Below are 27150 nucleotides of genomic sequence, written 5' to 3'. Positions count from 1 at the left end.
AAATGTAATTTTTGCAGACATTGTTCATCTTTGTCAAAGTGCTTGCAGGAATAAATACCAGCCATATGAAAAGATTTATTCTATTCCCTATAAATGTATATCCTACATCCAGGTGCACAATATATTATGACTCCTAGGTCATCCATTTGTCTCCCTCACATTATAATTAAAAAACTTGGCTCAGAGCTCCTCATTGCCATTTGCTCTTTTAGCATGAGACTTTGTAGAAAATGCTTGTATTTCCTTTCAGGTGCTGGCAGTGAAGAATCCACTCTTTCTTGGTGGCTGGCCAAATCTTCTCTGGGGGCTCTTTGAACTTGAAGCTGCTTTTGCTCTCAAATGTCTGGAAAGTGTTTTTCTTGGGAAACCTTTATTAATAATATCCTTGTTTCTTGCTGGGGGGGGGGGCGGATCAACTAGCATCCGTTCACGGAACTAGCGGAGAGCACAAATGAGAGTTAATTCCTACTGCGTGTGTTGTGCATAGTGCTTTCATCAATTGATCGTGTATGTGTGCTTTTATTTCTTTTGTAAGGCCTCTGGACTTTAGTGATGACTAAAAACAGGCATGGCATGGGAGTTCCATGAAACACCATATAAACATAAAGAATCTAACTGAAAAGATCAACAATAGTTAAAAGTCCTTGAAAAAAAGGTCTTCACCTGGCACCCAAAGGGCACCAGAATCTGGCACAACCCAACAACTGATTCACACACCCTTATTTTTAATCAAGGCCTTCTTAATCTAACTGGCTGCAGCAGAAGTTGAGGGAGGCCAGCTAACAGAATAAAAGAAAAAAACTTTCAAGGAACCCCAGATTTACAAGTATAGTGGTACCTCGGTTTTCAAACGTAATCCGTTCCGGAAGATGATTCAAGTTCTGAAATGTTCAGAAAACGAAAACTCAATAGCCGACAGCTAGGCCTCAGGATCTTGCACTCAGTGGAAGCCATGTGGCATGCTCTACTTCTAAGGCATGTTGGAAAACCAAAGCATTTACTTCCAGGTTTACAGCGTCTGAAAACCAAAATGTTCGTCAACAGAGACATTCAAAAACCAAGGTACCACTGTATGGGGAGAGCCTCAATTGATGAAGCATCGCAGCTCAAAGCATTGAGCTAAAAAGTTAAGACAGACTAGCAAATAAGCACCAATGCAAGTTTAGTAACAGGGAGCAGAGGCCTGGTCAGCCAACCTGTCCCCTTTTGATTTTGCAAATCCTACCTTTTAAAGTAAACAAATCCAACAAACAAGAACCAGCTATGGGGCTCAAAAGCCACACAGTTGGGATGGGGTGAGGTGGGGGCTATCGAGTGTACTGCATAAAATGTAATATGTATGACTATCAGAAAGCTGGACATAAGTTATGAGTGTATGCTTGGTGAAATTAGATCTGACTTGGGGAACATTAGTTCTAGTGAGACCAAGGCAGTTTATCTGGAGAAGTCAAAGGAGGAGGGAGGTTATAGACTAAATCTTCAGTGATATGATACTCCTCAAAGGTTGGGAAGCAGGGGACTCCTACTTAGCGGGTGATTAAAAACATGGAGAGATGGTGAGGCATCTAATCATAAGCCTGCATTTTTATTAAAGCTTATATGTTTGATCAGGGCCTGTATCTTAAAAAGCTTAATGATTTTCAAATGTTTTATGCCAGGCAGAAGACCAGCTGCCTAAAAACCTTGGCAAAATGTTTTTCTCCTAGACAAGGGGCCCCCCTGATTTATAGCAGAAAACAATTCTCAAAGTCGTAAAAAGGGAATTACAGGCTGACACCCAAGGTTACACTGACCCTACAAATTAAGGGTGGATAAATAGTAAAATGAGCCATATCTTCTTCCTAAGGTTAAAAAGGTCAAGAGCAGTGAAAAAGCAACTGGTCTGGCTGGCAGAAACAGAACATTTTTGGGAAGTCTTTTCTAAAGCTGTTTCTTTCTTAAACTAAGATCCTTTTAAGATTTCTTTTCCTTTTAAAAGGTTATTTATGTATTAAATATATTAGTTTAAATATAATTATGCAAAGGATTTAAGAAATGCTAGATTCTTATTTCATATAGTTGGAAGAGATCACAGGGGCCATCAGCCACCAGCCCCCCTTGCCAGACAGGAGACGCCATCGAGCACTCCTGATATATGGTTGTCAGGCCTTTTGTTTAGAAACCTTCAGATGAAGGAGAACTCTCAATGTTGATGTGAACTCAAAATCCTTGACATATGTTTAAGATAAAAATTCAAGATTAATCATCTGTTTTGGAAGGCAATAGGGCAAGGAGGGCAAGAGGTGAGTTGGTAATTAAGATTCCTTGTTGAGACACATGTAAGATATATTACTACTTATTTGTCATTTATAGATAGAAGAATATATAGCTTTTTGATTTCCATAAAAGGGCAAGAGGAAATGGGTGTATATTTTGTGATTGGTTCTAGCAAACAGCCAATAGGAATTTCAACCAGGCTGATTGGACAGAGGCAGCCACAGGAGGAGCAAGGGGGCTGGATTAAGGAAATATAAGTGCTGGCCAGAATGGCAGGAGGCCAGGCCAGAGCTTGGTAACCATATACCACTGTGCCTCATATTTATTTGTCTGACAAATAAATTATTATTTTAATTTCTCTATTGCTGCGTTGAATATTTCATTCCAGCTAAGTGTTAACCACAAGCAGGGTGCTACAATGGGTTTTTGTTGGGCATGTAGACTAGGTGGTTATTTGTCTACCTGGGGTGCAGTTTGCAGGTGTCATTCTTGTTTGGGCAGGCTATTAATGCTGGAAAAGAGTAAAGGAGTCACTGAGCACATCCACACCAATAACATAGGGAAATGTAATTGTGTGGCCCAGAAAGAAAAATGTCAGTTCCTAAGTAGGAAGTCAATTTCTACATATTCCAAGGTTGCTTTCTCAGAAATTCTCCCTGTTCCACACTAGACAAGCAGGGCCAAAGGGACTCAAAGGAATGGATGAATGGTGGTGCCAAAAGAAGAGTTTTGAATTTATTAGGCACTAGAAAATGGTTAGGGACAAGCCAGGCCTGTATGAAAGGGAAAGGCTCCAGTTGAACAAAAATGGAACCAGACTGTTGGCTCAATGTCAAAAAGCCTGCAGAGCAGCTTTTAAATCGACCCCTGTGGGAAAGCCAAGAAGAGCTGGGAAGCATCCAATTTTGGGATGAATCATCCCAAGGAGGTAAGGGTGTAAATGTTTCTGATCATACAAATGGAGATGATGTAAAACTAGGCAATGCTCATTGCCATAGAGAAGATCCTGCATCAATGTTTTAACACCTTCTTCCATGCAGTAAGCTTCCTTTCCCACTGTTCAGGCTGTTTTTTCTCTTTCTCCTTCAAACTGCAGATCAGTCCTTAAATGTTTCCAACATGACTTCCATGTGTGTGCAGGGGGGTCCTCCAAATATTTCTCTTGGACATTTTAAGGTGATCTTGTCCCATGATAAAAGCTGATGTCTCATCGCCAAACTCAATTTATTCTTCACAACCCAGTGATATGCAACTTGAGCCATTTGTATCCCTATGAGAACTTTAAATGTGCAGAACTGGTGTCTGGGAATTTTCCAGGTGTGAGCTTATGGCCTTGCATCTGTGGTTTTTCTCATGCCCCCCCTTTTCTAATCTTTATGAGTTACATGACCATATTATTAGATCAACAGCATATTAAACTTTTTTAAAAGCTCTTAATATTACTGCAAAGCTCAATATATTGTTGCATGCCACCCCAATATCCAAGCAGTGTGAGGTTCCAGGGATTCCAGGTGGTTACCCTTAGTTCATGTTTTCTCTGAAATGAGGTACAGCAGAGACTGTCATGTCTTTATGCTACATAGTTTATATATACCTATATACAACCTGAGCCTGCGATGGAGGGGTTCACAGCATTAACATGCCCAAAGGGCCTTGCTTCTTCCAAAGCTGCAGTCTTGAATTCAAACAGAAATCAGACATTGCTCTGTCTCTTTTGGCTCCCAGTTTGCCGCTTTGCCTGTAGCTCAAATCACTGCAAACTCTCTGGTCTTGCCTTTCACCCAGGCAGCTAGCATGGCTATTCCATTAGAAGCCTTGATTAGCCTTGAGGTGGTAGACTCTCCTTGGAGGTTTTTAAGCAGAGGATGGATGCCATGTGTCATGTATGATTCAACTGAGATTCCTGCATTGCAGGGGGTTGGACTGTGTTACAAAGATGTCTGCAAATGTGACCTGAAGGCAGGCAACACTAACCCCACCATATGGAAATCCTTTGTAGACGATCACAATGCTTGGAGACAGACAGACAGACAGACAGGTTGTGTATCCACAGCAGTGATTAGAGGAGGAATAACCACTGGGAGAACAGAGAGAAGAAATGCCATGGTGTACCTGTAGCAGCAAAACCAGATGCCTTCATATGCCCCACCTGCAATAAAATGTGTCTGTATTGGTCTCTGCATCCACAGCCAGAGATGGTAGAGGAGCAAGCCCTTGACTGTACCTTCAGGCCTGCCAGCTCCTGTCAAACAAGCTGGAGTACAGTAGTTGGCTTTTACTTTTTTTTGTTACACCAACTCCTGGCTGGTGCAGCAGAGGAGCCTGAATAAGGGAAATAATCTAGCCTAGGATCCAGTACATTCATAACCACCACAATGCCCCTTTTGGAGTCTCCCACTAGTCACCCACCTGCACTTTCACTGGACATAGTAGGGGCCTCCACTGTACAGCCCATCCCCACCCCACCCCACCTAATCATAATGCCCTCAAGCAGCACTTCTCAGGGGGTTAGAATCATACCCTTAATAAGTGAAAATAAAAAATGTAACGATAGGGAGCTTCATGCCAAGCAACCTGTATTCTCCTTGGTGAGTAACCACCCCAGTCTATGGGTGCCCCAGTCTCCCTTAATGGATTTATTTCTTGATTGTCTTTTCCACATCCAGTCCAGAAGAGCAAGCTTTCGGGTCTCTTTCACTGTGAATGCTTAGTGCTTTTATAATCTAGGATTGATTCATACTCCAAAGTCAAAAGGTGGACATTTGGAAATTATCTCTTAAATGACCTAGACTTTCCACAGCATATGAAACAGCCAATTCAATTATTCTAAAAGAGTCTGAGAAATGCTTCCTTTGAATATATTCAGTGCATACCAATAGAATACTTATTTTTATTAACCAAGGCAAGCATTTTGAAGGGGGGGGGGACACCGCCCATAAAATCAAAGGGATTTTCCCCTGGTTTAAGAAACATGTCTACATTAAAAACTAGGATTATATCAGAATGCATGCACTTGATCTATTTTATCATGCAAGACAAGTTTCAATGACAAACAGAGAGAGAGATTTTTCATAGCAAGGTTTTACTATAGTTTTCAATATGGTATTGCTGTGGACCAGTACTGGGCAACCATTTTACAATCTTCCTGGAGCCACATGCCAGTCGTAGACAGGACTAGAGGCAAAAGTGTGCAGAACAATGAATGTAAATTTTACCAGTGTACAGTAGATTAAATTTCCAAACATACATTCATTGCAGAACAATGAATGAAAATTTTACCAGTGTACAGTAGATTAAATTTCCAAACATACTTACAAACCCTTCTCTAGCCTCCATCCAGATAAGTAACAGGCATTATCAGAGTTCAAGGACATACTCCAGCCAAGCACAAAACTAAAACACAGTGAGAGGTGCAGCCCAATGAGTTGGGGTGTGGCTGGAGAGGAGGTATGGCCAGGCAAAGATGTCTGGGTGACCATATTTGGATCCTTCCAATGGAAGCAACAAATAACAAAAGTGTCTTACGAGTTAAGAATTTGCATGGTGATTGCATTATTGTGCCTTCTCTTTGGAATATTCTCCAGTGAACTAACTGCACAGAAGTTATCACTGTAAAGAGGCAATACTCACATTTATAAGCACAAGGCCTGAAGCTAAATAATTGACTTGTTAATGCAGAATTATATGTAAATTTCAGCTTTATCTCAAGAGAGGGAATGGGCCCATTATGTGCTTTGTTTTATTTCCTCTTGGGACTTCAGCTTTGTCGGAAGCTTCTCCACTATGAGACTGGTTCAAGTTCCCCAAATAAAGTTTCACCTATTATATGTATGTGCCCTGTGACCTTAGAATTCTTATAACACCAACTGTTAACAAAAGTAGGGGGGACATGGAAACTGAAACCATATGACCAGCAGGTTAAAGAAAAAGTTTATGATTGGTTACACTATTTCCAAATAAACGAAATGTTTAGACAAGACATTAAAGAGAGAGGATATGCGGATAAAGAATCTAAATTCCAGACTGAAATAATAAACAATGATTATAAAATTCTTTCTAAAACGTATAATATGCTATTAGAGTATAACTTGATAGATGAGGAAGTGAAGTCGGTGATGATTCATTGGGCAAGGGACATCGGCCATAATATATACTATGAAGAATGGGAGAAACTCTGGAAAAAAAATCTTAAATTTACAGCTTGCATAACGTTAAAAGAGAACCTTATGAAGATGTTTTACCGTTGGTATATAACACCTGCAAAATTAGCAAAAATATATAAAACTTGCAATAAATGCTGGAAATGCAGGGAAAAAGAGGGATCCTTCTTCCACATGTGGTGGGACTGCAGAAAGATCAAAGGTTTTTGGGGAAGTGTATATAATGAAATGAAGAGTATATTAAGATACAACTTTGGGAAAAGGCCAGAGGCTTTTCTGTTAGGCCTAGCAGGAAGTGATATAAAGAACAATGACAGTAAATTCTTTCAATATGCAACAACGGCCGCAAGGGTCCTATTGGCTCAAAACTGGAAACAACAGAACATACCGACGCTTGAGGAATGGAGAGCAAAACTACTAGAATACGCGGAGATGGACAGATTGACGGGGAAAATTAGATATTTAAAAGACCAAAGGTTCATTGAGGATTGGGGGAAATTCGTGGAATATCTGGAAAATATAAGTGAAGGTCAGATAACGCTAGTTGGGTTTAAAAAAGCTCTGTGAAAAGGTTGGAATATTGTCTAAAAAGAAGGAAAGAGAAAATAATGTCAATATAAGCCAGGATTTGTGTGAATTTGTTAAATTAGGGTATGGATGATTTGAGGGGAAGCTGAAGGAAGCCTTATAGAAAGAAATCTGTGACAACAAGGTGTAAATTGCTGTATTTTTTGTTTGTTTGTTATGATTTAAAAAACAATAAAAATTATGTCAGGGAAAAATAGAATTCTTATAACACCTGGTACCTATGGGTATAGGAGGGAGGAATAAGCTCAGTGTGGAAAGGTGGGATGTAAATTACTGTAATAAGTACTGTATAAGCCAACTTTTTCAGCACATTTTTTATGCTGAAAAAGCCCCCCTCAGCTTATACTTGAGTGAGGGTCCCACCCAGGCGCATTTCCAGCGGCAGAGGCTGTTGTTGTTGGAGGAGGAACGAGCAGCCCTTTCAGGCTGCTCCTTCCTCCTCCACCACCTTTGCCACTGGCGGCGGCAGAGGAGGAACAAGCAGCCTGAAAGCAGCCCTTTCGGGCTGCTTGTTCTTCCTCCGCCACTGCCGCCACCAGCCTCTGCCTCTCGACAGCACCCTAGGTAGGCAGAGGGATGGGAGGGGCTGGGGGAGAGCGAAGCCCCCTCTGCCATGTGCACATGCACGCGCACACACACGCACTCCGGCCCACCAGGTGGTTTGTGGTGTGGTTAACCGGCTTATAATCGAGTAAATAAGTTTTCCCAATTTTTTGTGGTAAAATTAGGTGCCTCTGCTTTTTTGGGGTCGGCTTATTCTCGAGTATATATGGTAATTATAGTAAGTGTGGAATGGTTGCTCAACACAAATTGCCCTATGATTCTAAAAAAAGCATACTTTGCAGTGTACGGGTCTTCCCTTAAACTAGGCCTTTAAGTGATTTGCCAATGTCATGCAGTGCCCAGTTCACACTAGATCAGGCTTCCTCAACCTCAGCCCTCCAGATGTTTTTGGCCTACAACTCCCATGATCCCTAGCTAGCAGGGCCAGTGATCAGGGATGATGGGAATTGTAGTCTCAAAACATCTGGAGGGCCGAGGTTGAGGAAGCCTGCACTAGATGCTATCTGCACAGTGGATAGAAGTGTGTGTGTGAGCTCACTCCTCTGGTATGTGCAGACAGCACCACTCCTGGCAAAATGTATGAACTATGTCGGTGCTTCCCACTTTCAAAAATGGATTTGAGACTGTGTTTAGGCCTTAATTTTTATTTGAAAGCTAGCATAAAACAGAAACTGCTGCCAGCTTCTTTCCCTGAAGTGGATTCCTTCAGCATGAAAAAGGACTCCCCCTGCTGGTCTTGCATGACTGATCTAATAAAGACAGGGCACTATAAACGATAGGCTCAGTAACCAGGTTGCATACTCAAATGGGTTCCGTTTTCCTTTTTAGAAGTGAAAAATTAAGTATCATTCATAGTACAATACTTATTTGTGTTCCTTTCCTTCCTTCTACTTCCCTAACATGGAACCTTCAAGTGCTGTATGTGAGTTGTTTCCGTTATTGTTGCTTGAGTTGTTTCTATTATTATTATTAATAATAATAATAATAATAATAATAATAAATCCAATGTCTGATTTTTTTGTATTCTCTTTTTTCTCTCTCCCCCCACCCCCTCATCTCCATACTTATCAGGCCAATACTGACTCCCAGCTCGGCAAGTGATAAGCTGTGATAAGTACAGGTGTGAGAGTCAGTTTCAAGCCCATTTCCTTTCCTTTCTGTGTGTGCATGTGTAAGATATCTTTCACTAACGCCAAAGGATTTTAACCATTTCATCAAGTTTTCACCATCTCGGTAGTCACGCCCACCCTGTGGAACGCCCTCCGTTCAGATGTCAAGGAAATAAACAACTATTTGACTTTTATAAGAAATCTGAAGGCAGCCCTTTTCAGGGAAGTTTTTAATGTTTGATGTCGCATTGTGTTTTAATTTGTTGGAAGCCTTCCAGATTTGCTGGGATGACCCAGTCAGATTGATGGTGTGTGTGTGTGTGTGTGTGTGTGTGTGTGTGTATTTCACTCCCAAACAACTACCATGTCTAACAGAGAGGAGGGCAGAATGAGAGAGGATATCTACTGATGGGAGAGTGGGCCAGAATTTTGGTGGGGGTCAGAACTGGCCCCTGACTTTCACTTGAGGATACATCAAAATATATTCCTGGTAGCAACAGCCTGGGACTCCAAAGCATAGGGGAATGCATGTTCAGTGGCACACATCCAATGAAGCCAATTTTCTTCCTCTTCCCAAGAGGGGGACTTCTGATTAAGGGATTATAAAGAAATTGGATTTGTGGTATGTCTGCTTTATCATTAGATATTCCCAATGCACAATCCCAAGGACCCTTTTGGTGTTAAGGGGAGTTTGCTCCAAGACCAAAAGGATCATGAAGGTGAGGAGAGCTGGGTGCCTCCTCTCAAGTCCAGTCCCTCGAATTCCCCTGGGAATTCTTACAAGGTCCTAGGCTGTGAAAATTTATTTTGCTGCCCAGATACATCGGTAGCTTTGCCATGCAGGACATATATGTTCTGCTAATTTGGAAGAGACAATATTAATCTACTAAAATGTTTAATTAATACAGACACAAGGACCCCATTATCCTATGCAGACTGACTTTTATAATGTGTAGTATATCATTATAGATATAGTTCAAAGACAAGTTTAGCACAAGTGATACTTGGATTTTTAAAATCCAATTATCCACGGCTTTGTCTGGGTTAATCAATCTGCCAGGTGTAAAGCCTGCGTGAAATTATGGATATGTTGAGCTGCTTAATGATAAGAAGTAGGAAGAGCCTTTGTCATCGATACTTAAGGAAGAAGGTTGATGACATCAGAGCACCAATTTCAGGATCCCACCCCGCCTCCAAAAGTTAATTTCTTTTTTTTTTTTTTAATAAAAATTTTATTAAATTTTCACATTTTATCAAGACAAACATACACACACATAAACAAAGACAACACGTATGAAGTTTCATAACCTTACTTTCCTAACCCCAGTTCTTGACCTCCCCCCACCCCACCTTCATACATCCTGGTTCAATTAAATTAACTCAGCAAATTCATATCTCTCATCCTTTACATATTATTATTGTATATATATATTTTTTAAAAAACCTTTTACTTAGCCAGATTTTACTTATCCAATTTTCTTATAAATATTAAAACCTTTTCTAAGGTCGACTCAAATTCCTTCCACGAATTTCCCTTTTATCTTAAAAATAAATCATAATAATCAAACACAAAAATCATAAAGATTTTTTTTTTAAAAAAAAAAATTCTCCTTTCCCCCCCCCCAGCCCGGTTTCTGTCCCTTCCAAATGTCCCCACGTCCACAAAAACAGTTTTTAGCCTGGATTCCTCACATCTGAGGCCTTTAAGTCCCTGTCAGTCTCTCTTTGCCGATCTTGTTGGTAGCTCTCCTCAATGGTCCTCGGGTCTCGAGGAAGTTCCAGCTCGGTCTCATCAGAATTTCTTCCATCCAAAGTACTTGACATCAGCTGCTGCAGAAAGTCAACCAATCCATACTCGAAGAGGAAGCCCCAGTCATATTTCTTGTTTCTTTTAAATTCAAATATTCCAAATGTTCCAGGGGCTTCCTCCCTCCTCTTTCGCATCTTTCGCAGATTTGTAATCCAAGAGTCTTCTTCTTTGTATTCTAACAATGTAAGCTTGTGGTTGGTAGTCTCCATCTGTACTGGCCCTTGCTCACTCTCCCCCTGTTCCAAAGTTATCTCTTCTGATTCAGCTGCAGATTTTTTCCCAGTCAAGTCCATTGTGCCTTCAGCAGAGTCACTTATTTTAGAGTTCAAGGTTATAAGTTGTTTACTCATGACCGAAGTCTGCTCCTGCAGTTTTCCCACAAGAAAAAAACATTCTTTCTAACTCTGCCTGTAATTTTCCATCTGCAGCCATTGTAATGTTTCAATGTAACCCCTAGGGGGATTCTAGTTACTTAATAGTCTTTTCCCAATAGTCCTTTACCTTGTTATTTCCCTACTTTATTTCCAACCACTTTAGTTCAAATGTAGCAAATTAAGTCCAAAAAAGTGTTAAATAATAAAGTTTTTAACTTTCGCTGCCCGTTTGACAGCTCCTTTGACAGCTGTCAAACTCCTCGTTCCTTTTTCTCCAGCTCACATAGAGGACACCCCCGGGTCTGGGGAGGTTTAAACAAAAACTTCTAAAATTCCACTCTTACTCTCCAGCACAAATCTTCTTCTGTCAAATTCGTGAAAATATTATCTTTTTACAAAACACCAAAGAAAGAATTCTCCACCTTAGTTCTCCGATCTTTGCTTTAAATTTTCTGTAGGCAGGGGGGTGCGGACTTCCCTTTAGCACATCCCCCGATCGTGCCGAATTCAAGGATAAAATTTTTAAAGTCCAAATTCCAATCTACTCACGGATTAGTTAAAGTCCGAATTTCAGGGAAGAAAGTCAGCGGTCTCCGGCCATGGCTCGCGGCTTCGCTCCACTGCAGTAGCGGTCTACTCACAGCACCACGGCACACCCCATACCCTCTCCGCAGCCTTTAAAAAGGCTCTTCGTGGGTCGGGGGGCGCTTTAGGTGCCCGCCGAGTCACCAGGTCCGCAGGCTTCCGCGCCTGCGGTTTCTAAGGGTCCCCGCGTCGCCGTCGCGGTGAGACCCGTCTGCAATGGAGCCGATTCCCTCCGGAGCTCGGAGGGAATCCGCCATTAACCGGATTGCGCTAACCCGGAAGTCTGTCCAAAAGTTAATTTCTCATCCTCTACACCTCGATATCTGATACTAGCATTGCAGCATAAGCTAATTCTCCCTTTTCTATGTCATTTTGTATAAAGTTGAGATTAACTTCATTTTATCATCTGACATGGTTGCACAGAGAACTCTTGGTGACTCACCTGGTTGCCACCCACAGAAATGATCTGGGGTGACTAACAACAAAAATTGTGGACCAAAAAATTATGGACAATTAACATGCAAATTTCTGTTTTGTAAACAGAAGTCACAGGGAAGTCTGAACAGTCTCTGGACCATGCAGAGAATTTTAACTATCTCTCTCTGCCATGGTTGGGGGGAGTCACCTCTCTGAAGCGTCAATTTGCATTTAAAAAGGAACTTCCATTAGCTTCTGTTTACATAACAAAAAATGTGTCCATTAATTGCATTTAACATCTTGTTTGGCCTGAAAGGAGGCAGACCAGCTTTCAGGCTGGCACACATACAAACTATCTGCTGCCACCCAATCCCTTCAGCTAAGACTAGCTGAATCAGGGGTCCTGAAGACCTGACAGTCAGGATTAAAGCTGATGTAGTTCCATGCATACCTTGCTTAGCTACTTAAAACTGGTTAGAGGTATAAATAGCACTCTGACTACCCTCTTAGAAGCTGAAAACCAGAAGACCCATATTTAAGAGTTGCACTTGACCCTATTTCCTACCAATACTAGTTACTCCATGCAGACAGTTTGGGGTGATAAAATTTATATTTATCTAAGTTCCCAAATAGATGTTTGCCTTATGTATCCCAAGGGTATGAAATAGGGTCAGTTTAAAAAAAGGGGGGGGGGGGACAAAACAAAATTCTACACCATTTCTGAGAAAATGCACTTGTTTAGTCCTTAGCTTTAAGTGCACTTCACTTAGATGCAGGGAAACTGAAGGACAGGTCAACATAGAAAATAAAGCAACTCCATAGACAGCATTAAGGTTAAATCCAAACCATACATTTAAAGCACATGGCTTCCTCCAAACAATCCTGGGAACTGTAGTTTGCTGTGGATGCTGGGAATTGCAGCAGTGTGGGGGTAAACTACAGTTCCCAAGATTCGGGGGGGGGTATGATTTAAATATGCTTTGCGTGTGTGGTGTAGAAATAAATTAAGTATCCTGGCAGAAATCTAGCACACAAGGTTCTGGAAACTCTTACCCAGCTGACAGGAGGAGTATAATGATACAGCAACAGATGAAACATCTAGCATGTTGGTTTATAATAATAACCATTATTTCCTTAAACCTACCCATCCCTCTAGTATGAAATAATAAAGGTGACCTCTTTTCTTTCTAGTTGCTTGAAAGGCCAAAAATAACATTTGCAAAGGTACAGAAGAGTCCATTTATCTGTTTGCTTGTTTTGAAATAGTCATCAGGAGATTCCTCAGTTGGAGGGCAGAGGGAAGGGTACCATTGGCATGGTTGAACTGTGCCCATAAGGACAGAGACCAGAATGACCACAAGGGCTTAAGGACATACAGTAGGGAACATCCATTGTATAGGAACCAAGGACATTTGGAAAAGGGTTAAAAATGCTATAGTAGGCTATGGGGATAGAGGTACTGAATTTTCCAGCGCCATTAAGAATATAAGAAGAGTTTTGCTTAATTGGACCAAAGGCCCATCTAGTCCAGGCATCCCCAAACTTGGCCCTCCAGGTGTTTTGGGACTACAACTCCCATCATCCCTAACAGGACCAGTGGTCAGGAATGATGGGAATTGTTGTCCCAAAACATCTGGAGGGCCGAGTTTGGGGGTGCCTGATCTAGTCCATCATCCTGTTCTGACAGTTGTTAACCAGATGCTTATAGGAAAGCCAAAAGCAGGAGATGAGCAATGCCAGCTACTGGTATCCAGAGGCATATTGCCTCTGAAAGTGAAGGAAGAAAATTGTCAGCATGGCTAGTAGCTATTGCTAGCCTTATTCTTAATGAATCTGTCTAATTTTCTGATACTACTTACAGGATGCAATCCTATACTGTATTTGAAATACGATGGCTTAGGGGGTATTGGAAATGATGACTGATGAACTCATATTATGGTGGCATCTCTCCTCCTGGTGTGATTCATATAGGATTACACTGTCCAAGTCATGTGTTACTTACGAGGTAAATGACCTGGAAGGATGAGAGATTTTATAAAAAATACCTAAGCAGAAATCAGTCAAAAAGTTACCCCTTATTTAATTAATAATGATATTTATCAACTTCCCCCAGCACAAACTAAGAGCAGGGTGGGAGAGCAGTTTGGTCAACTGTATATGTGGGTATATGTGCACTGCGGTAGCTTACTAATTGGAAAATCAAAGGCAGGGAACCTATGGCTAGCCAGGCATTGCAGGACTACACAATCATCAAGACTGGTGATGCTGGCTGGGGCTGATGGAAACTAGAGTTGTACAATGTCTGGCAGACCACGTTCCACATCTCTGTGGTAAATTGTTGACTGTCTTCATCTTTGGTATTATGGTAGGCATGTCTGGGGAAACAATGAAATGGCAGGGCAGGCCAGCAAATATATAACTAGTGGACAATGTGTCTCAAGGCCACCACAGAAAAACAGTGACTTTTGAGACCTGAAGGTAAGTTGAAATCCTTATGAAATAGCCTTTCTCTGCTGCCATGGCTCAGTAGTTAAGTCTGAACAAAACAGAACTCTTTCATCCTTGGCACTTGGTACAAAGGGCAAAGCATGTAGGCGGGGGGTATCTACTGGGCATTTCTCTTTTAAAGAGCAGCTGGCATAAAATTAAACAGAGAGAAAGACATTCTGCTTGAAAGCATGCATAAATTGATTGACTGTATTCTGGACTTTGGGACATTATCTAGCAAAACTGTCTTTTTAGCAGTCCATCTGCACAGGCAGTTTCTTACGTTTGAAATTACTGTATCTTCACAGTGACATCACACTCTTTACGTGATGTGTGGGGACCTTTTTCAGTTCAAGGGTTCCCTCACCGGGAATATTTTGGACTTGCCAGTGGTAGGCATGATCAGAAGTAAAAGTAGGTGGGGACAGAGGTATAAGTGGCCAGAGCAACTGGATGGAACTCTTAATCTTTGTACATTTTATCAGTTCGAAGTTTTTTGCATCCACAACCGTAAACCCATAAATCTCTCCATCCAGGCACACAAGAGGCATTGCCAGAGTTTACAGACACTTTCCAGCCAAGAAAAAGCACTTGAGGTGGTTTCAGAAAAGGGTTGGTGCTGAGTGTGGCCTGGGAAAAGGTGTGACATGGGGAGAATCCCGAGGGTCAGACAGAGAGGCATGGAGGGCCACATTTGCTGCCTGGGCCTGAGGTTGCTTTACACCAACATGCTTAAATGGAATGGCTAGGACCGGAGAGTCTTAGACTCTCTTAAGACTAAAGGTAAACAAATGCAGCCTACACTCCTTGATTGTAATAGCCAGGAGTGGTGAAGAAATGGGGACAAATAAGTACAGTATCACCTACTTTAACCCAAACTGGTTTCTCTAATTACACATGCAACCAGTGGTGGCACAAATGTCACTTAAAATACAGCTGCCTAATTGGGAACTAGTTTGTGTGAAGTGGTTAGCAGCCAACAAATAGATATTCTTGGTAGTTAGCATGAGTCCACAGAGCTGTATTGCTGATAGGCAGATACCAACTCGGAGTATGATGATCAGATATCTGTCCTGAGGGCGATGAGGAAATGGGTGCAGTTGCAGAGCCAGAGATCTGATGCTCATCAAGACCTAACAGAGGTGTTCCAGCTCTGTGACTGTTCTACATCGCAAGGATGGTGCAACCCCTAGAACCTTCCACCTGTGAAGAAACTGAGCAGTTGCCAGAGGCTGAAGCTTGTCTATGGGAGGATGCTGCGCAGAAGACAAATGCACTTGCAACAGAACACAGCCCTGTGCATGGGGTGGGGGGCAGCTGGTATACTTGCCTGGAACCTCGAAGGGCTAAGCCAGCCGGGGGCGGGGCTGCTATCTTATGTTACTGAACCGGTTGCCTTTTTGTTTGCATTTATAACTTTATATAGTTCTTCCTGTTCCCCTCTCTCTTCCTTTGACCTGTGCTGGATGCAGACGTGCCTCTGCTTGGTTATACTGTAAATTTAAGTATTTTGCCTGCATGGATTTTGCTGCTGTCATTGCTATGAACCAACACATGATTATAAATTAAGTAAATCTTATTTTTAAACTTACTTCCCAGGTTGTTGCCTGATTCTTTATTAAGCTGGGTAAGAAAGGGGAGCCCGCTTACTTCATAGCTGGACTTGCTCCAAAAAAGGCTTTACAGCATAATTCCTATGCTTAATTTTGCTGCCAAGGATGGGCTTTTAAAACTCTGTTCAACCCACACACATGGGTGCCTGGAGGTATAGATTGCAATTAATATATCCTCTCCTACTCATTTAAACCCATAGAGGAGACAAAGGAAAGAAAACTGGAGGCAGGGATAAATAGGGGGAGGCTATACATTAATTTCAGACAACTACAAATACTTAGGCTTAATTATAGTAGGGTATGTAGGCAACCTTCTGCTTATTTTATGTAGCTCCTTTAAGATATGGTTTCAGGATAAGAGAAAAGTGGATCTATTGCTAAGCACTTTCAGGGTCTTCTTGTAACTGCTGTGTCAGCATCTTCCAACATGAGCACATCCCATTTAGTTTTGCTCTCTCTGGAGTGGAGGAAGTGTTAATTGTCCAGTTCAGAGATAAAACTGACATATTTTGCAATGCCTGGACTGGAAAGGGAGAAAGAGTTCCAGGTCAGAGATCTTGATATGCAGCAATTTCTGACTACTAGTTACTCTGGCACAGGAGCTCACTGTCTATTTCCACAGTCCTTAAAATGAGAGAGTGAGTAGTCCATTAGGGAGGTGCTGAGGAACAGCAGTTTTTCACAAGCAGCTGACATTTACAATTCTCAGTTGAGATTTTGTTTCATATGCAAAATAAGTGATGACAACAGAAAATATGGACAAATGCGATCCACAGTGTTAATCTATACAAATTAAGAAGGGAGATCACAAATTAGGAGTAATAATAACAATTAGGAAGCTGTGGCAGCAAGTATATCTGCAAGTATATCTGCCCTGTTGGCTCACCTTGGTGGTTTCTATTCTAGGGCCTCTAAAAGTATCCAGATAAATTCTGGCAAGTTATACCTTGTGTCTTCAGCTGCTTCTGCAGTGTAAATGGGGCTTTTTAGTTTTTTGTTCACAAAGCAATGCAGAACGGAGATTTGTGAACTTTATTTTATACAAGAAAGATGATCTGATGAGAATAAAAGCGTTTTAGAAAACATCACTTATTTCACCTTCTTCCGTAAAAGATTGTGTAGATTAATTGTAACTTCAACATCTTTATTCATGAATTGACTCATTTCTGAGTACCTGCAGCTGTAAATAATAATAATAAAAACCTGCAAAATTGTACCAATATCCTACTGTGTGTATTGGCAAAACAAAGCCCTTGGAGAAATCAATGAGCAACTTGCAGAGCAAATCAGTAATCTTTTCCATAAAGGATATAAAGAACTACAGTTAGAATTGTATGTTGTTAGGAGTCTGTCATAGCTTATGGCCCAGGTGACTCAGGCAGGGGTAAATTGGACTACTAATCAACTGGATGCATTGCTTGAAGGAGACATATAAAAGGGGGAATTTTGTAGGCAGTATGAAGAGAAAGAGAGGTATGGGACTGGTCTCTGCATCTGGTGATGAGTCTCAGATCTGGCCTCTCTAGAATGATTCAGGAGTGCTGTCCACTTAGCCATCAATAACACCATATTCAAGTTATTAAGAGTACTGAATGCCAAGCAACTTTGGAACTTAGCATGCCAAGTGACTCAGTGACCAATCACCATCTGCATCTAAGGTAAGTGTCATCCATTTGTTTATTTAATTTCTTTAACTAATTTAACAGGGACCCAACAAAGGCATGGTATGCTAGAAGCTGAAGGGTGTGTGTGTCAGGAGCAGGATCTTAAGGGTGATAAGCTTATAGGAGCCTAGTTTTAGGTCTACTCTAGCAATATAGCCTTACAGTAAACAGGATAGAGAATATACATGGACTGTGGCTAATGCGTTTACAACACCTCCCAAACCAGCAGTGGATTGATGGATTTATACATACATACAATTTGTATGCCACTTACAGTAATCAAAGTTATATCTAAGCAATGTATAGAATACCCAACACAATAAGACTAAAACTTCAAATATCATACAGCAGGCTAAATCAATCTGAAGTTAATGGTTCAATGGAGACTTTCCTCCCAATGAAAGAAGCAGCTCTGGGTTTTCCAGTAGCACAGCACGAGGCGGGGAGGATTACCGGTAAATTCCCCCTCCCCTAATAGTCCTGATCCCACGACATTCAGGCAATTAATGTCACATCTAGTTTGGCCATCTAGCATATGCTTAAAATATATGATGGAACTTCTTAATTTTGACTGGATCATTCACATGAGCAAAAAACTTATGTATATAGGACAATGGTGGGGAGCAAGTAGTTTTTGGTCTATTTTTGGCCTAATGGGACAGATCTTTATCTCCCCAACCCCAGAAGACCGACTTTGACAGGTGGGCAGGACCTCCACCTGTCAATCATCTGATGCAATCTTGATGTCAGGTTATTGACAGGTAGGTTTTCACACTCAACTGTCAAAGTTGGCCTATGGAGTCAGGGGAGATACAGCACAAAGCAGGATGGAATTCTTTTGTTCATCAGCTAATACATGGGGAGTTCAATCCTGCTTTCTGCAAGAGCACACCCCCCCCCCTCGACATCACATAAAAGGTCAAGTGTGGAGCAAGCAGTTGTGGTCTCAGTAAATGGCTTCACAGGCTAAATGGGGAGATTTAGCAGGCCACATCTGACCTACAGGTCAGAGGTTCCCCACCCCTGATGTATGAGCACAACCATATCTTGCACTGACCTCTTTTATTTGAAATAGGGAGTAAGCAGAAGAACTTTAGAAACTCCTTTTTATCTCTTGAGGCATATCCTATTCATTTTCTGTCGTTTCTGGCCCAGCTTATCTTCTAGCTAGTTTCAATGGACCCATTCTGCATGCCTCTCCTCCCCTTAGGTATTCAAATTCAGGGAAATCAAATAAAGAGCTAATTATTCTGAACCATGGAGGCAGGCACTCATAACTCAATGGGAATGGCACTTTCATTAAACACTATGTTCTGTGTGTCTTCAGGAAATGGTTTTAATAAACCGATCTAAAGGGATTAATATTGTTTACTCATAAGCACAGCTTGTGGCTGATCTTATGATATATCCTCCAGTCTTTCCCCAGCTCTTGAAGTGATTTCAGCCATGTCAGCTTCCTATAACTTACAAAGGAATCATCACTGGCTGTTCCTTCCCAAGTATACATATGGCTCCAAGTGCCCACAGGGGAAAACTACACAGAGCATATAAAATGGACTTTAATATCACAGCACACCTTTTGGGATGCATGTCTAATTTGTTTTAAACATGCAGAAAAGCTGACAAGCTACTTTTTTTGTTTGGAGAACTACTGTAAGCAGTGCACTCGGATGCAAGGAAATGAGCTCAAACTGATGCAGCCTATCTGTATCACCCCCTTTTCCCCTCCAACTTTATTTATTTTATTCTCTTAAAAACGGCATTGCGGCTTTTTATTTTCCACTTTCCCTATTCATTTCTTAAACACTGTGAATGAACTGTATAGATGGGGAATCAGTTCCAGCGCAAGGGCCACATGACATTGGTGGGTGAGGTGAGAGACCAAAAAATAAATAAATGGATGTAAGATGGATTACAGCTCTTAACGTTTGTACAGTAGGCTACATTCCAGCTTACAAAAGCCAGGGTTTCTACACATACACCTCTCCATCCAGGCAAGCAAGAGGCATTATCACAGGTCAAGGGCACATGCAGGACCATATGCACAATGTTGTAGGGCCTTCAAAAGTGTACCCCCTTGAAGAAATGCATGTTCTGCTTTCATTTAATAGAAAATTCATAGAAAATTAATTCATAGAAACTGTTTTTTATATGTACGAAACCATATAAAGCTTGGGATGATGCCTAGAAGATCAACCCACCCCTTATAAACCAAACATTATCTTGTCCATTGATTTCAATGGGTGTATCTTGATTACTTAATTGGCTGCAAACTAATGTTATTAAAGAGTCCCTCTGCCCCCATTCCTTAGGACCGTGGCATCTCTTATTTGGACTGGCAAAGGTATGTTAAGCAGAGTGCAAGGCTGTTTAGGAACTAGCATACATAAGCACAGGACAGGATAAGTGTTCTTCTATGAGCTACTGAGCTGTCTGTTTGGAGAGTAACATTTGCATTAAATGGCATGCATATAAAGCAACACTGCTGTGGATTCTAACTGCTGGATTCTAAGATTCAAGTGATCTTTGTTGTTGTTTAGTCGTTTAGTCGTGTCCGACTCTTCGTGACCCCATGGACCAGAGCACGCCAGGCACTCCTGTCTTCCACTGCCTCCCGCAGTTTGGTCAAACGCATGTTTGTAGTTTCGAGAACACTGTCCAACCATCTCGTCCTGTTGTTCCCTTCTCCTTGTGCCCTCAATCTTTCCCAACATCAGGGTCTTTTCCAGGGAGTCTTCTCTTCTCATGAGGTGGCCAAAGTATTGGAGCCTCAGATTCACGATCTGTCCTTCCAGTGAGCACTCAGGGCTGATTTCCTTAAGAATGGAGAGGTTTGATCTTCTCTCGAGTCTCCTCCAGCACCATAATTCAAAAGCATCAATTCTTCGGCGATCAGCCTTCTTTATGGTCCACAAGTGATCTTAAATAACATTAAAATTGGCTCAGTGGAGATTTTGAGCTGTTTTGTTTTCTATCATTTAGATAGTGAAAAGCAGCTGTAGAGTAGATTATGTGCCTGGAAATTCTTGCAGTGTATATAATTTCCTTTCCTGCCACCTTTTGGCCACTTTCAGAAAAACATCTCTTGCTATGTATAAGATTCCTAATCATAGATAATACCTGCTCCTGTAGAGTCATCCTATTTTAGAAGCTATAAAATATTCCCAAACATATCTTAAGTTTTGGATCCTCAAAAAAGCAGGCAAGACTGGCAAACAAATGAAAACAAGACAACTTAACATAAGGAGATGTGAACAGAAAATCAGAAGCAAAATACAGTGGTACCTCGGGTTAAGTAATTCGCTCCGGAGGTCCGTTCTTAACCTGAAACTGTTTGTAACCTGAAGCACCACTTTAGCTAATGGGGCCTCCAGCTGCCGCCGCGCCACCGGAGCACAATTTCTGTTCTCATCCTGAAGCAAAGTTCTTTACCCGAGATACTATTTCTGGGTTAGCGGAGTCTGTAACCTGAAGCGTATGTAACCTGAAGCGTATGTAACCCGAGATACCACTGTATAGCTACTAAATTACAAAAAAGAGATGTGAATGAAATTTTAGCATAGTTCAGTTCTGGTCACTTAACTACATAGCTACAAGCAATAGGATTTTTTTGGTACTTTTTTCATTCAGTAGGAAACACTGGACTTAATAACTTAATATAAATCCATTGTGATCACATTTACCCAGACCTGAGCTTGCCTCACCTTTTTGGTCAAGATGTGGTGACCTTCTAGATGAGATTCTGTCTGCAGCTGTCTTGCAAAAGCTGGATGGTGTTCATGGTAATGGGCGTACGAAACCTGCATGCCACAAATTGAGAGCCAACATGAACCAGCTATTTTCCAGCTATGTTCCTCTTGTGACTATACATACTATAACTTTGTGAGTAGGCCCTGAGAGTACTCCATTAAAAACACCTGATTTTGGGATAACATTATTCTGCTCTGCTGGGCCTTGGGGCTCACATAGCAAGTAGAAGCAATAAAACTGTGTTCCTTTCAGGCAAGCTGAGTCAAGCAAAGTCAGGTCTCTTTAAGCAGATGTCAGGAAAGACAGTATCATAGATAGCACCCACTGGGCGATGCTGACTGACGTCCCACCCCCTCACTTTAGTTTTTGAGAAAAGACTCAGCAGAGGGTTGAGGCAATCAAAGTATTGTGCAGGCTGGCAAAGTCTGCACCTCCTTGGGAATGTTAGCTGTGTTTTCTTAAAAGCCCCTTATCTAATTATTATTATCAAGAGTCCCTTATCTAATTATTCAGTTGCTAGTTTCCATGATGCAGAGGGACGGGGCTCACCTTCTGTTTCTGAAGAAGATGGAGACACACATCCTCGGACAAAGAGAGAGCACAGGAAGATGTGCTGTGCCCCACCTACCCCACCCACCCCATGTGGGGCAGCCTGCTTTCCTCCAGATCCAAACTGTCACTGTATCCTTTAAGAGGGACAATGCATAACAGTCTATCCCCCCTCTCCAAGTTCTAATAATTTCTCCTTCTCTGAAACCCTTCCCTCTGCTCTACTAAGATAAGGTATCAATTAAGGAATGCAATTCCCTTTTCTCCAATCCGAGGTAATAAAACTATTCTTCTATAAGGAAAATTCCAAGGAATCGTCAAGGCTTGTTATAACTAGGAAATACTCTTGTATGTCATTTTGAAACCTGGTCCTTTCAGTCTGTTAACATTTCATTTTCAAATATTAGCTCGTAGGCAACCCCTTTAGTGTCAAGAATGTCCCTGATGCAGGTGATTTTCAAAATTAAATACGGTAGCCATATTTTATGGAACGTGAGGTACTATGGATTATTTTGATGACTATATCAGACCCTTTATCTTACTTTTTCAATGTTCTGCTTGTGGCTTTGAAAGCACAAGTCCTTTTATTATGATGGGATTAGTACACATAACTTTCAAGCTGTAACTTTGAAAACACAGGCAACTTTTTGAAATTAAGGGAGGCTGTGATGCTAGACTGCAGTACTTCTTTAGTGTACACATAGCCATGGAAGAAAGGAGACATATAAATGTAAACGAATAAAATGCAAAGACTGGTTGCCCATAGAAATTAATGGAGAGATCCAGGATTTTACCACAGCTGTGACTGAGCAGCAGGTATTCTACCTACAAAAAACAAAAACATCCTCCACCCCAAAAGGTAGTAGCAAAAACAGCAGTTGCTACTAGGGACTGTACATAAGTAATATGCACAGGCTTCTATTCACAGGCTTACAAAAGCATGACACAAAGAGCAAGGAGATATGGAAGGAGGAACTCTTTGCACATGCAGGTGAGACTAAGAGGAAGCGAAAAGAACTATAGAGTGTTAACTTAGTAATTAATATGATTATAGCTTCCAGGATGCTTATTGCAAAAACATTTTTTAAAATGGAACTGTATTAAGATTTGTATTTTAACAGCATAGCGTCATAATGTCTGGAATGTAATTATCATAAACATAATTGTAGAACTTGTTCATAGTTGAAGCCAGACTCAGTTGGTCACTCTTTAGTCCTATTGAAATCAATGGTATTTGATAGAAGCATAACATAATTTTTATTTCTATGTAGTTTAATTAAGTTGGCAGAAGAGCGGGCAGCAGTACACTTAAGTTAAGCTACAAGAAGACCTGGTAAGCAAGATAGCATAATAATCATCATAGTATAAGATGAAAGTTTGAAGTGCAGCTGCTCTCAACAGCAGGAGTGGGGAACCTTTGCCCCCACCAGATGTTGAGGAACTCCTATCATACCTGGCCATTGGTCATTTTTGCTAGAGCTGATTGGAGGTTTAGGTTCAGCAAGATCTGGAGGGCGAAAGGTTCTCCACTCCTGTTTCAGGTCTGCCTGGAAATGCCAAGGATTTAAACCAGGACATTATGCATGGAGAACATGAGCTCTGCCACTGTGCTAAGTCTCTTCTACAGTATAAAATCTCTACACCACTGGTCTTCGCTGGTGGGTTCTGATCCACTATTGGGTCCCAACCTGATCTAAGGCGGGTCTCTACAGTAGCATTGTTACCATACAAATATATGGTAAAAAAGAAGAAGAAATGGATCCCCAAATGCAAGTTTAGGTCAAAATTGGGTTCCAGGTCAGAAAAGGTTGAAGACCACTGCCTTATACTATGATTTAGACATGGATGGAACAGATACATAAGCAACATACATAACTCCACTGTTATCTCTACTTTGTCACTAAGAAACCAGAATAGTTAACTGGATCAAAAGCTGGAAAATGTTCACAGAGAAAAAGAACTGAAAAAAGTCATAGCAGCTTAACATATAGAAGCTCATTAGGAATTTTACACAGAGCAGTCTCAGTAAAATGATGAGGTTGAAAATAGCACTGGAATGCGTAAATCATGGAACAGGAAGGGGGGAGAGGCCTTCACAATAGACAAGTCACTTGAGTAGTCTAAAAATGAAAGAGAGAAAATAAATAGGTATCTGTCCTTTCTTCTCCAAACATTGCCCTATATATTTTATTCAATATTTCTTCTCCTTTTTTCTATAATGGCTTTAATAAATATAAGTACTTTGAATGTTAATGGTTTAATAAAAAGACAGGCAATAGCTAGATGGAGGGGGAAAACGGAAATGTGACATGATATGCTTGCAAGAGGCTTATCTTTGGTTCATCTACTGCTATTTTTGTTTCCTTTCTCACACTATTGTTCCTGTACTGTCATACTCTATGAAGGCAGTCCTATACTGTAAGGCTTTTGCATGAAGTGACTCTCTGCTTCTGATAATTTGTTGTCACACCAATACAACACCCCTTCTTTTTTTGGACACTAGTAATGTAGCGGGACGCAGGTGGCGCTGTGGGTTAAAGCCTCAGCGCCTAGGACTTGCCGATCGAAAGGTCGGCGGTTCGAATCCCTGCGGCGGGGTGCGCTCCCGCTGCTCGGTCCCAGCGCCTGCCAACCTAGCAGTTTGAAAGCACCTCCGGGTGCAAGTAGATAAATAGGGACCGCTTACCAGCGGGAAGGTAAACGGCGTTTCCGTGTGCGGCTCTGGCTCGCCAGAGCAGCGATGTCACGCTGGCCACGTGACCCGGAAGTGTCTCCGGACAGCGCTGGCCCCTGGCCTCTTAAGTGAGATGGGCGCACAACCCCAGAGTCTGTCAAGACTGGCCCGTACGGGCAGGGGTACCTTTACCTTTACCTAATGTATGGTTGAAAACATTTGGGCCACAATCATTGCAACACTTTCTCATAGGTGAGTCACTCCGGTCCCTTGATCATTTTGGTTGCCCTGTTCTGAAACATTTCCAATTCTACAATATCCTGTTTGAGGTGAGGTGACCAGAACTGTACGAAGTATTATGCACAATGATGGCATTATGATAGCAGCAATTTCATTTTCAATTCCTTTCCTTTTGTGCACCTATCACTGTGTATGCAAAATATACACACCTCTTTGTGCACACACACAAAATTATAAACACTGAAATTTTGATCTTAAGTGTCTCTTCTTCCTGTCTTCCATTCTTGCATGAAGAACTAAAATTTTCTATCTTCACTGGGTTGGATATTGACTAAGCTGATCACTCTTTAGTCCCATTGGTTACTGTGGGATGAAAGAGTGGCTAACTAAATCTGAATTAGGCCCCCACATGTTCCTATTAATCCAATTGTTTATTCAGTTACTTAGGCATTTGTATAGATAAAGGATAATAGCTTCCACTTATGGCTTGCCAGCATTATGGCAGAGTTGAGGGCAGGGAAGATGCCCAGACCATAATTTTGCACTACAGAGTATCTCTCTATCTGAAATGAAAGCCAGTGTGGATTTAAACAATGAACTTCGTGCCCTCCTCCAGGGAGGACTTAGATATCTTTTTTTATTTGTTTGTATATAAGCAAGCTCTAAGGGCTGAAGAAAGTCTGAAATTCTGGTTAAAACCTTTTCCAGCATTATTGTATAGTGCGGTGCGGTGCGGTGCAGTGCAGTGCAGTACAGTGCAGTACAGTACAGTACAGTACAGTATAGTAAAGTAACAGTATGTTTCTTTCTGGAGCAAAGCTGTGGTATATCCAAGTCATGTATCCATTTGATTTACATTATTATAATAAAATACAGAATATTTGTGTCAATCTTTGGAATTTGGGGTGCTTTCCAAAAATCTAGGAAAGGGACGACTTCCGAGTTGGTGCCTCCGGTAATGGCGGAATTCCTCTGATCGGAAAAATTTGCCCCATGGGAATTGGGTCTGGCCGCCACAGCGAAGGCGGAGACCAGCAAAAAATCACAGGCGGGAGAAGCCTGTGAGCGTGGGATTCGGCGGGCACTTTTTGCGCCTTGCTTACTCGCGGGGAAACCCGGTTTCGGGGGTCCGGAGCGACGTGAGGTAAGCGGCGCGGTGCTTCAAATCGACTGCTTCTTCCACGGAGCGAAGCCGCATAGCTGTTGCCGGAGAGCGCTGACTTTTTCCTGTGGACAATTTGGCTTTAAAGCAACTACCCATGAGTAGAGCTGAGGCGGGAGAACTGGATTTTTAAAAGTTTAATTTGGCATCGTAACGGGGAGGTTCAATACAGGAAGTCCGCCTTCCCCTTTTGTAAACAGATTGAAGCAATGAGGCTGCAAGCTGAAGTCTTGGAAAGCCTATTGTAAAAGACTGAATTTCCATCTGTAAAGAACATTAAATTCCCCCCCCCCTTAGAGGCAGGAGAAGAGGGGGGGAAGTTGTGGACTAAATACGCCTGCAGGAGAGAGTGAAGAGTGTTAAAATACCGCCGCTCGGACCCTGGAAACGGGCTGCTAGCAGGACTGACGTCTTTTGGAATATACACTGACAGCGCTTAGAACGTTTATTGACAGTTAGCTACAAGAGAAATACATTGTTTCTACTGCCTCCGGTTGCTTTTAAAAAGGAGTAAAAGTAACTGAAAATTGATACTAACTTTGGATTTTTTGAACTGTGCTTAAAAGAGGACACTATTGATTGATATATTGATTAATATAAATAGAAACTGTTTCCCCCTAGTGGAAGCTTTTGAAATTGGTTGTTTTACAAGAGCTGGGCTAGGGGAATTTCCAGCTGCAAGATAAAAAACTGTGAGACTCTGGGACTGACCTTGAATTTTTAAGTGTTATGGCAAATGGAAAGGAAAAAACAGACCAGCAAACCGCAGAAAAAACATTAAGGTCTGGGAGGACTTTGCAGCAACCCAGGAGAGGCTCAACACCAGGTCTCCCTGCTCCTTCTGTGGCTGCTTCTATATCAGTTCACTCAAAATCAAGAGGAATGTTGACAGAAGAAGCCTTGGCGATTGCATTAAGTAAGATAAATGATTCATTGGAACAGCTTAACAAGAAAACAGACGCGATAAATGTGAAAGTGGATGCTGCAATCTGGGACAAAAGGTGAATATCAATACAGAAGCTATCCAGAAATTGATACAGGAATCTACTTTGATACGGCAGACTGCGGAAGAAGCCAGGGAGAAAGCTGTTACTGCTGAACAGAACTTGAGGCAGAGTCCCAGCCCTACAGAGGCAAGTTGAGGAACA

General features: G+C 41.6%; 1 protein-coding gene across 4 annotated transcripts in view; it reads right to left on the bottom strand.

Moving 5' to 3' along the window:
• JADE1 (jade family PHD finger 1) overlaps nt 1-27150 on the bottom strand; it is a 167601-nt gene that overhangs the window by 114556 nt on the left and 25895 nt on the right. Inside the window, exon 3 of one of the 4 annotated variants that reach the window (XM_079989434.1) lies at nt 21332-21427. The exons of the other annotated variants lie outside the window; for them this stretch is intronic. The gene's annotated coding sequence lies outside the window, so the exon portion shown is untranslated. The remainder of the gene's footprint in view (nt 1-21331; nt 21428-27150) is intronic. 4 annotated transcript variants of the gene reach the window in all.

Source organism: Podarcis cretensis (genome assembly GCF_951804945.1).
Source record: "Podarcis cretensis genome assembly, chromosome: 9".
NCBI classification, from domain to species: Eukaryota; Metazoa; Chordata; class Lepidosauria; order Squamata; family Lacertidae; genus Podarcis; species Podarcis cretensis.
Note: the sequence above shows the minus strand (reverse complement) of the source record. Positions and strands in the feature narration are given on the sequence as shown.